Source organism: Gossypium arboreum, chromosome 12 (genome assembly GCF_025698485.1).
Source record: "Gossypium arboreum isolate Shixiya-1 chromosome 12, ASM2569848v2, whole genome shotgun sequence".
NCBI classification, from domain to species: domain Eukaryota; kingdom Viridiplantae; phylum Streptophyta; class Magnoliopsida; order Malvales; family Malvaceae; genus Gossypium; species Gossypium arboreum.
This window is the reverse complement of record NC_069081.1, coordinates 28,512,198-28,525,449: the sequence shown is the minus strand read 5'-3', so window position 1 is coordinate 28,525,449 and position 13,252 is coordinate 28,512,198.

Below are 13,252 nucleotides of genomic sequence, written 5' to 3'. Positions count from 1 at the left end.
GCCGTGTGTGACACACGGCTATGTTGCACGGCCGTGTGTCCCCTGGGGCACCTTACAATTGTAAGTCAGGCTCGAGCATGGCCAAGGCACACGGGCATGTGGCTAGCTGTGTGGCCCAAGTCAGATTCGACCACGGTCAGCGTGTCTTGTGGCCATGTAAGCAAGTCAGTAGGTATGCTTTGTTTTGACACGGTCTAGACACAAGGGCATGTCTAATGTCATGTAAGGCATAGGGCCTGTTCACACGAGCGTGTGACCTGTACTTGTTTGAAAAATGTTTAGGTTTTGGAGAAAATTTGTATGTGTTTGGTTTAGTCCCGACCCCTTTCTAATACATGTTTAAGGTCTCGATGATCTATATAAGAGACTCTATATTGATGATTGATCTTAAATACTTCGATGCTTATGAAATGAAAGTTAATATTCAGATTTTGTATGGTAATGCCTTTAATCTTAGTCATAAAGCATTACAGAATAAAACACAATTTCTGAACAATTATATATATACACATGAATAAGTCTCGAAGATCAGTCAGAATTTATTTCATAAACTAACACAACTCTTAAATTTGAAACATTTCACATCATACATATATACAAATCATATCATTTAGGAGCAATAATATGTAATTTTATTATTTAAAACATTAAAGCATATGCCGATCTTAAAAAAGATAGATTATAAATATAAATGAAAAATCCAATTATTATAATGCTTAAGTATATATTGACTATTAAATTAATTAATGAAATCATTACTAAATTCCAAGTTCAAGCATCACTTAAATGTCTAATAATAATTAAATTTATACTTACAAATCACATGTCAAAACATTGTTCGAACACATATCTTAATATATATATTTATAAAGTGACAATCCCAATTAGTCCCGTACATTTATGCATATTAACACCATGTAGTGGTTCATTTATAAAACTATCCCTTATGACTTAAAGAATTGCTTTGTCATGGTAGCCGAACATATATACTACTAAATACATATGTTTCATGTTTAGCAAAGAACATAGATTATATCCGAATTATTAATCACCTTACTTCAAACATTTTTGTTTTACAAGCATATAATCTAAACACTACATTAAACCCATTTATCAACCATACCTATTTTATCAATTATTTAAAATGTAATATATGTATTTTCACATCCATACAAACCAAACCAAATTGACTAATCACTCATTCGATAATATATATAAAAATACCATGTTTGGATCAATTAATATACTTTGAACAAGTACATATATTTATACCATGATCGAACATATCATTTTATAACCGCATATATCACCCAAATTTCCATTAGCGAATTATCTCACCTAACATATTAAACGTTAAATCTAAGAACATACTAGGTCAAAACTAAGCATAAATAGCATGTTCACTTATATATATATTTTAGTATAAAACATATCCAAACCAAACAAATATTACTTATAGCCGATTCATTTATGCCACTTTCAAGTTTATTAACCAATTTTAATGCTCAAACTCATATCACTACTCATCCATTTCCAAAACATCTACGATCCATCACCCATGCCACTCATTCACATTTCATAGCATAATAACTAACACATCTTAAACTACAATCAAGCACAGTCAAAACCAAACTTAGAAATAAGCCATTTCTGAATGGCTTTAGTTTTACATATCCGAATTTCAACATTTCAAAACACATTCCAGCCTATACATGCCATAATTCAATTTTAACTTATAAAGGTATCAAAATAGCTGATAGTATGATGAAACTTTGCTGACAGTACCCAAGCTTGTAGCTTGACTCCAAAATCTATAAAACAGAAACACACATATACATAGAGTAAGCTATTTATAGCTTAGTAAGTCATTAGCAAATGAACAACCCAAAATATATCATCAATTTAATTAAACTAAGCCAAAGCACATTATTATAAAACATTTAGATTTAATCACATAAAATCTATATTATAAATATATATATTCATTCATATTTGTCACTTGGCCGGATACTTATATATCCATGTTAACTAATTGTCAATTAACTTCCAAAGCCAAATAATTAATATCAACCTAGTTCACATGCTCACAAATATACAAACTCATGTATCATCATATAATTTCATATACATTTTAATTAGATGGCTCAATACATGTATTTATACATACATATAATTTAAACTCACTTTAATACTATTCACAAGGCCGAATGCACTTACCTAATTCATACATGGCCAATTAGCTTATCTTACATATTCGAACAAAACTTGTCTTTGCCCGATGAACCATTCTGTAACACCCCGAACCCGGCCCAGACGTTATGGCCGGATCCGACATGCCACATCGAAGCGTTCAAAACATTTCAGGTTGTTGTTCTAGAAAAAAACTTACTTAGTGTTTTAAAAGATAATTTCAATGCAGGTTAAAGTGAATGGAAGCTGCGCACCAGGTAGGAAACCGGAAAAGAGGGAGGTGAGTCCCTCGGACTACTTAAGTACCAAGCTCCCTTCAGATCCAATCCTAGACATGCACACCGCCATTACCACACCTTAACGTCATGTATATTTCTAGGAAACTAATTTGATTAAGTCCTTTTTAGGAAAAGTGATTAATTTTGGAAAAAGATTCTCATTGTGGAAGCTTTACTTGTTATTGTGTTATTTTGAAATCAATTACCATTTTTGAAAACGCACCCTAATGCTATCCAAATTCAACAGTTAAATATAAATAATACCTATCTCAATAAAACATATAAAACCCATCAAAGAAAATAATTAAGCGGCCTTATTACATTTTAAAAACCCAAAACCTTAAACGCAAATAAAAAAAATGTCCAATTCACCAGAATAAAATCAACTTGCAGAACGTGTGGCCACTCCGAAGCCCTCACAGCTCCAAGCCCACTATGGTTGGGGATTACCTGCGTGGATGAAAAATAAAGGGGTGAGTTTGGGGAAACTCAGTGTGTAAATTAACCCAACCATAGCCTATATCGGTTTAAACCATAGAGAATAGAATAAGTTGACCTTAGCCCAGAACAGAAGTCAGAATAAAGCCCATAGGCCCATAACAGAACAGAACAGTTATTACATGTCTATGCAAAACCCAACCCATATCCAACCACATGCACCCCCATACCAACCTTTCACTATGTGGGGAGACTACTCGACCCACCCAACCGCTACACGCCGCAGAAATATGTAGCATGACTGCCAGAACAAATAATGTGACAGTGTCACCAGAACAGATAATTGTGGCAGAGCCACTAGAACAGATATATGTGGCAGTGCCACCAGATCAGATAATTGTGGCATAGCCACCAGGACGCTTCCTTCATAATATAACACATGTCCCCATGCAATAGATATACAATCATGGCATACATCATACAGAATTAAATCATCATGCTTTTCAGTCAAAAGTAACCCTAGGGGTATAATGGTAATTTTGCACCTAGGGGTATATCAGAAATTTCCATACACAGGGGTATTCAAGTAATTTAACTATTCTTAGGGTTTTCATGCATAGCATAGCCATTTTTATACGATCAAAAACACTTACCGCGTTTTCTTATCGAATTGGGCCCGTTGGCCCATTTACCCGTTTTCGTCCCGTTAAGCCCAAAATATCATTAATGCACGAAATTGCACATACTGGAGTTTTATAACTTTAGATTACCAAAAATATTAACCCACTTATCTTACGAGCATTCGCACACTCGCAAGCTCCCAAAATACCGACTTTTTGGCATTTCGGCTTTTCAGCTTTCGCCGATCTAGTCTATGAGAGGGTGTCAGTTACACACCTATTTGCGATGATTCGTTGACGAGATCCACACACAAACTACCTACAATTATAATACTACCACGTTAATCTAACTACCGAAATGAACTACATATTAACCCCTTACCTTATTCGGCTAATAACACCTTAGGTACTAGCAATCCTACCTTTGTCGGGATTAGCGACTAGATTTAGATCCCGTTGTTCCCCTTGTCCAAGCCCTTGATCAAAAGCCTCTAGATCACACTATCATCAAGATAAAACAGTTATCACAACCCCTTAGGGCTACAAGTCCAAAATGACAGCCTCCCTAACCTTTAAGGATTTTGGCTTTTTCTAAAATACGAAATAAAGACTAGGTTGAAAAGACTTACCACCGATTCCTTCCGTCAACAATACCTCTTAATCCCCACTCGATTCTGATGCAGTTTTAAGCCCTCAAATGATAGCAAAATTCGAGCCTTCAGTGATATCAATATTCGGCTAAGTGCCTAGGAGTGTGGAGTTTTTGGTTTTTTTTTTCCTTGCAACAGTGTAACGAAAGATGAAATAGGAGGGTTTTGCTATGGTCTTGTCGAAAGAAGCTTGAGGTTTAGAGAACTAAGGAATCGGTCAAGAATGATGAAAAGATGAGAGAATTGGCTAGGATAAATTGGCACAGAAGGAAATATGGCTTTCAGGATTTCGGCTTTTCTTATGGCAAATGGCTATGAAGGTTTAGGATCGTCTGAAGAAAAATATGGAGATGAACAGGAGGATAGAAAGATTCAGCTATAGAGAAAAGAAGAAAAAGAAAAAGTTGATGGAGAGAGGAGAAAAAGAAAAGAAGAGGAGAATAGTCAGGAAACGGCACAAGTTACCCCTAGTGTCGAATTTATATTGGCACTTAACCTAGCTGAAATTTGCCCCCCTAAAGCACTAGTTGGCCGGCCAACTCTTGCTCCTCAAGAGTCCACCATTCGGCCAACACCGTTCTCCCTAATCAGCTTATAAATCCTCTCCCTTATCAGCTCCTAAATCCTCTCCTGACAGCCTTTCACTTCAGTTCCACTGCTTACCTTTTCTGTACATAAAAATTAATATCACTAATTTGCTTACCTTGCGACTCGAACCTTAGCTCACCTTGGTCATCCACACGCCACCTCTAAAGCCCCCAAGTGGCGTCACATGCCAACTTACCACAGGCTTCCTTGTGTTTTATTTAACCCAGTTAGTACTTAAAAGCCTAGCTAATCAGAACCTCTTTACCCTATGGATTAAAATCACTTAAAATTACCAGGTTTTAGCTAAAGCTTGGGCCTTCTAGAGGCCCACTAACATAATTAAACCTACGCCAAACAATCAAAACACAGAAATTTTAAAATTTGTTGAAAACCACAGAAATACCAAAAATGCTGAAAATTGGGGTGTCACACATTCAGAATTGGGTAGGACACTCGGATAATCACACATATAACGTACATTGCCAATGTCCCATACGTGGTCTTACATGTAATCACATATCGATGCCACTATCCCAGACAAGGTCTTACTCACACACATATATCGAAATCACATATCGATTCCATGGTCTTACTTGCACACATAAATTGGAATCCTATGTCATGACATATGTATCCTAACTAATCCTAAGGTTCATACGGGGCTTTCGGACGTTATAACTCGGTCGAAACTAGTTCGGAAACATAGTGATCAAGCTTAATCATATTCGGCTATAACATAAATAAAATTATAACTTTCATTTTAGCATATATATTTTACATTTAATTAAAACTAAGTACGTCTATTTACTTATAAACTTACCTCGGACATTATAAAATAGAACAGGGCAGCTAGTTGACAACTTTCGTTTTCCCTCGATCCAAATCTAATTTCTTTGGTTCTTGATCTAAACATATCCAAATTAAGCTTATTCAAACATATTTTCATTCAATTTAGTCCAAAACGGCATAAATGGGCAAATTACCATTTTACCCTTGACATTTACACTTTTTACAATTTAGTCCCTATTGCACAAAACACAAAATACACAAAATTTCTCTATACCGACGTTAGGCTGAATATTACCCATATCCATACAAGCCCATATAATTCATTTATTTCACATTTTAGTCCCTCAATTTATTATTTTTGCAATTTATTCCTAATTACTCAAAATCATCAAAAACTCCAACACAAAACATGTTAATCTAAAACATATTTTTCATATTTCATCATTAAACAATAAAAATCACAAGCTCTCATCAATGGCATAACTCAAAATATTCATCAAAATAAAAAATTAAAGCATGGGTCTTGAAGATTACTTAACAACAATCTCAAAAACGTAAAAATTATCAAAAACTGAGTTAAAATCTTACCTTGATTGAGCTTGAATGAAGCCGAGCCTTAGTTCTTTTCTTTTTTTCTTTCTTATTTATTGTTTCGGTGGATGAACTAATGAAATAACATGTATTTTAACTTTGGTTTTATTTAATATAAGTTTATTAACTAAATTACCTATATAACCTTATTATTATAACATAAAACTATTATAAACTATGGCCACTACCGTTCACCAATATTAAATATGGCCTATTTACAACTTTAAAGCTTCAATTTAGAAATCCACTAACAATTCAACCCCTTTTAGAAATAACCCCTAAATTTTCATTTTAAGCGATTAAGTCTTTTTATTTAATCGGACACTCAAACAATAAAATTAAATCATGAAAATTTCACAGATATAAATTCACACAAAATAAACACAAAAAATAATTTTAAAATATTTTTCTGACTCAGATTCGTGGTCCCAAAACTATCGTTTCGATTAGGGTCTAAATCGAGTTGTTACAAGTGTTACATTTGATTGGTATCAGAGCTATGGTTTAGTCAGTTCTAGGACTACCATAGCTATGTTAGTCTAGCAATACATGCCATGTTTATGAACTGTGATAGTGTGATGAATCCTAACATTGAAATGTGTTTTTATATAGCAAATAGATCCCGAAAGAGCCATAGCGGACGATGTCAAAAGCAATGCGCCGGCTCCCACACAAGGGATGGCGCCATCTGATTCTTGACCGGCTATGACTAGCCGTGATGGTAAGGCTAGACAAGCCTTCTATTAGATGATGAATGATTGGTTCACCCAATATATTAGAACCAATCCGGCTGTACAACAACCTCCACCCCCAGTTAATTCTCCTCAAACTCCTGTTATGCCACCAGTGAATTCGATTCAATTAAGTAGATCACCAGTCGATAAGATTAGAAAATATGGGGCTGAAGAGTTCTGAGCTACAAAGAGCGATGATGCTGAAAAATCTAAGTTTTGGTTAGCGAGCACGATAAGAGTGTTTGACGAATTATCATTAAATCCTGAAGAATGCATAAAATGTGTCGTTTCACTTCTGAGAGATATAGCGTACTATTGGTGGAAGACTTTAACATCGGTAGTTCTGAATGAGCGGGTTACCTGGGGTTTCTTTCGAGCAAAATTCTAAAAGAAATACATTAGTCAGAGATTTATCAACCAAAAACGTAAACAGTTTCTTGAACTTAAATAAGGTCGTATGTCTGTTACTGAATACCAGCAAGAATTTGTGAGGTTGAGTCAATACGCTCGTGAATGTGTATCTACTGAGCCAATAATGTGCAAAAGATTTAAGGATGGATTGAACGAAGATATCCATTTGTTAGTCGGGATTTTGGAGATCAAAGAATTTGTTGTGCTTGTTGAACGAGCCTATAAAGCTGAAGATCTTGGGAAAGAGAAAAGGAAAGCTGATTTTGAAGCTAGAGATGTACAAAAGAGATCATTGGGCAAGCCATTTCAGTCTGCAACAAAGAAATTTTGAGATGATAATAGTCGTTCAAAGACTAGTATGTGACATTCGAATAGAGATCTTGATAGATTGCAATCGAGCTTTAAAGCTCCAGCTACGTCTGTTGCCAGTGTTGGTAATGCAAAGAATGAAAAACCTGAGTGCGATCAATATAGAATATGACATTTTGGAGAGTGTTAGGGATAGAGTAATAACTAAGCTTGTTACAGCTATGGTTCATGAAATCATTTTATAAAAGATTTCCCAGACTTTGTTGAAAAAGATAATGTTCTGAATCAGAGGTCAAGTGGCAACGTTTCTCGTGGTAGACCTCCTAGAGATACGGGAAATGTAAGTAGCAGTCAGAGAGGGACAAAAGATACAGCTGTTAGATCAGAGGCTCGTGTACCTTCCAGAGCCTATGCTATTTGAGCTGGCGAAGAAGCTCCGTCGCCAGATGTGATTACGGGTATATTTATTCTTTATGATACTTTTGTGATTGCTTTGATAGATCCTGAATCAAAACATTCTTATATATGTATGAACTTAGTGAACAGTAAGACTTTGCCTGTAGAGTCTACTGAATTTGTAATTAGAGTTTTGAACCCTTTTGGTAAATGTGTTTTGGTTGATAAAGTATGCAAGAATTTCCCGTTAATGTTGAGAGACACTTATTTTTTGGCTAATCTGATGTTGTTACCTTTTGATGAATTTGATGTAATTCTGGGTATCGATTGGTTAACTTTGCATGATGCTGTTGTAAACTTCAAACTTCAAACTATTGATTTGAGATGCAAGAATGATGAAATAGTCAAAATTGAATCTATTGATTTGAATGGATTGCATGCTGTAATATCTTCGATGAAAGCTTTGAGTATGGTGAGAAAGGGTTGTGAAGCTTATTTTGCATATGTGATTAATTCAAGAATGTCAGAAAAGAAAGTTGAATCTATGCTTGTTGTCTATGAGTTCCCTGATGTGTTTCTTGAAGAACTTTTGGGATTACATTCGGTTAGAGAAGTTGAATTTGGCATTGAATTGGTACCTGGTACTACTTCGATTTCAATAGCTCCATATAGAATGGCTCTGATCGAACTTAAAGAACTAAAGTCTCAGTTACAAGAATTGACCGATAGAGGATTTGCTAGACCGAGTTTCTCACCTTGGGGTGCCACAGTTCTATTTGTATAGATTATCGTTAGTTGAACAAAGTAACTATCAAGAATAAGTATCCTCTTCCTCAAATTGATGATTTGTTTGATCAGTTGAAAGGAGTTACTGTGTTTTCGAAAATAGATTTGAGATCAAGCTATTATCAGTTAAAAGTGAAAGACTCAAACATTCCAAAAAACTGCTTTCAGAATGAGGTACAACCATTATGAATTTTTAGTTATGCCTTTCGGATTGACTAACGCACCTGCTATTTTTATGGATTTTATGAATAGAATTTTCAGACCGTATCTAGATCAATTTGTTGTTGTATTCATAAATGACATATTGATTTATTCAGTGATGAATCCGAACATGTCGAGCATTTGAGATTAGTGCTACAGATTCTATGAGATAAATAGTTGTATGCAATGTTCACTAAATGTAAATTCTGGTTGTGAGAAGTTGGTTTTCTGGGTCATATTGTATCAGCCTTTAGTATCTAAGTTGATTCGAGTAAAATTTCAGCTATTTTGGATTGGAAACCTCCGAGGAATGTCTCTGAAGTCTGTAGTTTTCTGGGACTTGCTGGTTATTATAGAAGATTCGTAAAAGGTTTTTCGATGATTGCGACTCCGTTGACAAAACTGCTTCAGAAAAATGTGAAATTTGTATGGTATGAAAAGTGTCAGAACAGCTTCGATCAGTTGAAAACTTTGTTGACTGAAGCTCTGATATTGGTACAACCCGAATCGGGTAAAGAATTTTTGATATACAGTGCTGCTTTGTTGATTGGTCTGGGATGTGTTTTAATGCAAGAGGGAAAAGTCATTGCTTATGCTTTGAGACAGTTGAAGCTGCACAAAAAGAACTATCTGACACACGATCTTAAGTTAGCCGCGATTGTGTTTACTCTAAAGATTTGTCGTCACTATCTGTTCGGTGAGAAATGTCATGTATATTCTAATATAATATTTTTAAGTATTTGATAACTTAGAAAGATTTGAATCTGTGACAAAGAAGATGGTTAGAGCTACTAAAAGACTACGAACTTGTGATTGATTATCATCCGGGAAAAGCAAATGTTGTTGCTGATGCCTTGAGTAGAAAATCTTTGTTTGCTTTGTGTGTGATGAATGCTCATTTGGTTCTGTCCGATAATGGTTCAATTTTAGCTGAATCGAAGGCAAGACCTTCGTTTTTACAGTAAATTATCGAAGCTCAAAAGATTGATAATGAGATTTTAGCTAAAAGAGCTCAATGTTATTCAGAGTCTAATTCAAAATTTAGAGTTGATAAAGATGATTGTCTGAGATTTAGAGATCAAATTTCTGTTCTGAGAAGTCCGAAATTAATTCAGATGATTTTGAGTGAAGCTCACAATAGTCGATTATCTGTGCATTCGGGTAGTACAAAAATGTATAATGATCTGAAATAGCATTACTAGTGGTTCGGAATGAAAAGAGACGTCTCTGACTTTGTTTCTAAATGTTTGATCTATCAGCAAGTTAAAGCTAAACATTCGGTGCCATTTGGATTGTTACAACCGATTATGGTTCCGGAGTGGAAATGGCATTGAGTGACAATGGATTTTGTTTCGGGTTTACCCCTGTCTCCGAGAAAGAAAAATGCTATTTGGGTTATTGTTGATCGATTCATGAAATTAGCCCATTTTATTCCAGTACAATCTGATTACTCACTAGATAAGTTGGCTGAATTATACATTTTTGATATTGTGAGATTGCACGGTGTGCCATTATCTATTGTATCAGACAGAGATCCGAGATTCACATCACGATTCTGGAAGAAGTTGCAAGATGCTCTGGGTACTAAATTGCATTTCAGTATTGCTTTTCACTCGCAAACGGGTGGTCAATCTGAGCGAAATATTCAGATACTCGAGGATATGTTAAGATGTTGTATTCTTGAGTTTGAAGGTATGTGGGAACAATATTTGCCTTTGATTGACTTCGCTTATAATAATAGTGTTCAGTCGAGCATTAAAATGGCACCGTATGAAGCTTTATATGGTCGCAAATGTCGTACACCTTTGTATTGGACAGAGCTCAGTGAAAAAAAGATTCATGGGGTTGATTTGATAAAAGAAACAGAACAGAAAGTGGAAGTGATCCGAGATAGTCTAAAAACACTTCTCATCATCAGACATCTTATGCGGATTTGAAAAGAAATGACATTGAGTTTGAAATCGGGGACAAAGTGTTTTTGAAAGTATCTCCGTGGAAGAAAATATTTCAGTTCAGTAGAAAAGGCAAATTGAGTCCGAGATTCATCAGGTCGTATAAGATTATTGAGCGTATTGGACTGGTAGCATATAGATTGTTGTTGCCACCACAGTTAGAAAAGAATCATGATGTGTTTCACGTATCGATGCTTCGATGATATAGATCTGACCCTTTGCATATAATTTTGCCATCTGAGATTGAAATTCAGTCTGATATGACTTATGAAGAAAAGTTGATTCGTATCTTAGCTCGCAAAGTTAAAGAACTAAGAAATAAGAGAATTCTATTAGTGAAAGTGATGTGGCATTGACATGGTATTGAAGAAGCCACGTGGCATCCTGAATATGCTATGAGATAGCAATATTCGAATCTGTTTAATGGTAAGATTTTCGGGGACGAAAATCCCTAAGTGGGGAGAATTATAACAGTCCGGTTTAAAGCTTAGTTAGAATAATGGTTTTGGGACCAAAAATTCACATCAGAGAAATGTTTAAATATTATTTCCTGTGTTTAGGATGTGTGAATTAGCATATGTGAAAGTCTCGTACGAAAATTCGAATGTTTGTGCGCTTAATTTAATAAAAAGGATCTAATCGCATAAAATGTAAAAGATGTGTGCTAGATGTTAAAAGTGCCTAATTGATTTGGCCTTTTAAGTATGAGGTCCTTATTATGTTAATAGACCATTGAAAGCATGAGTAGACATAAATGGCCTTACGTTTAATGATTTAATAGTTTTATAACAAAGGGTCAAATGAGAATTTAGTTAATATGTTAATAATAAAACAAATGCATGAAAATGGATCATTTTATGTTAATAAAAGAGAAAAGTTTGCTTAGGGTTCGGCACTTGTGATCTTTGATTAAGGTTGTGTTTTGATCGATTTTTAATAATTTCTATGTTTTTTTAATTGTTGCTTCGAATACTATCAAACCCATGCCTCAATTTCTAATTTTGATGACAATTTTGAAATGTGCTATTGATGAAATTATGAGCTTTTTAAAGTTAGATGTTGATAAATGAAAGTTTGATGTTGGGTTTACATGTTTTGTCTTTGGATTTGTGATGATTTTGAGTAAAATGGACTAAATTGTGAAATAAATGAAATGTGTGGACTAGTATGAGTACTAGGAGAATTCGGCTAAGCTTGTGTACAAGCAAATTATGTATATTTTGTGATTTTGTGATTTAGGGACTAAAGTGTCGAAATGTGAAAATGTGATGGCTAGTTTGCAAAATGCCCTATTTGTGTGTACATGGATTGGTTTGGATGATTTAGTGAATAAAAGGATTAATTTTGAATACATATAGATCGAGAAAAGAGGAATTCGGACTTATACTGAGGGAAGTCGAAGATTATAGAATAAACAGTCTGAGTTGACAATTCCGGGTACGAGATATCGAAGCTACTGTGAGCTCAAGGATCGTCAAGGATCATCACCACACTATCGAATCTCATTTTGGTACTTTGAAAATGTATATATTAAAGTATGGCATGTATATGCCAGAAGTGTTTAGATTATATTTTGTGATTGTATATATATTTAGCCATGTGATATGGCTTGGTATAGATGTGATTATGATATGATTTTGGTATATAAATTATTAGGCAATATTATATAGTTGGTGTGTTTATGTATGAATATAAGAAATGCTAAAATTGGTAAACTTTTGGCATGTGTTAGCTATTGTGATTCATAAGTTTTGATCATGAAATTGATACATATGTTTGGTATGATTTTATTTTAGATTTGTATTGATTTGGCAGATGTATTGAGATGGAAATTTGGTTGGAAATGTTATATCATGAATGGATTATGTTTGGGTTGTGAATTGGTCATAAAATGTTGTACAAATATGTTTGGTTGGTGCTTGTAGGTTTGACCCAATTGGGATGGCAAGTTGGCTATTCAAATGGGGACGTGCGGCTAGCCATGTGGCCCAAGTCAGATTCGACCATGGCCAGTGCACACGTGTGTGTCTTGTGGCCGTGTGAGCAAGTCAGTAGGTATACCCTATTTTGACACGGTCTAGACACACAGGCATGTCTAATGCTATGTAAGACACATGGCCTATTCACATGAGCGTGTGACCTATACTTGTTTGAAAAATGTTTAGATTTGGGAAAAAATTTGTATGTGTTCGGTTTAGTCCTGACCTTTTTCTAATACATGTTTAAGGTCTCGATGATCTATATAAGGGACTCTATATTGATGATTGGTCTCTAATACTTCGATGCTTATGAAATGAATGTTAATGTTCAGATTTTGTC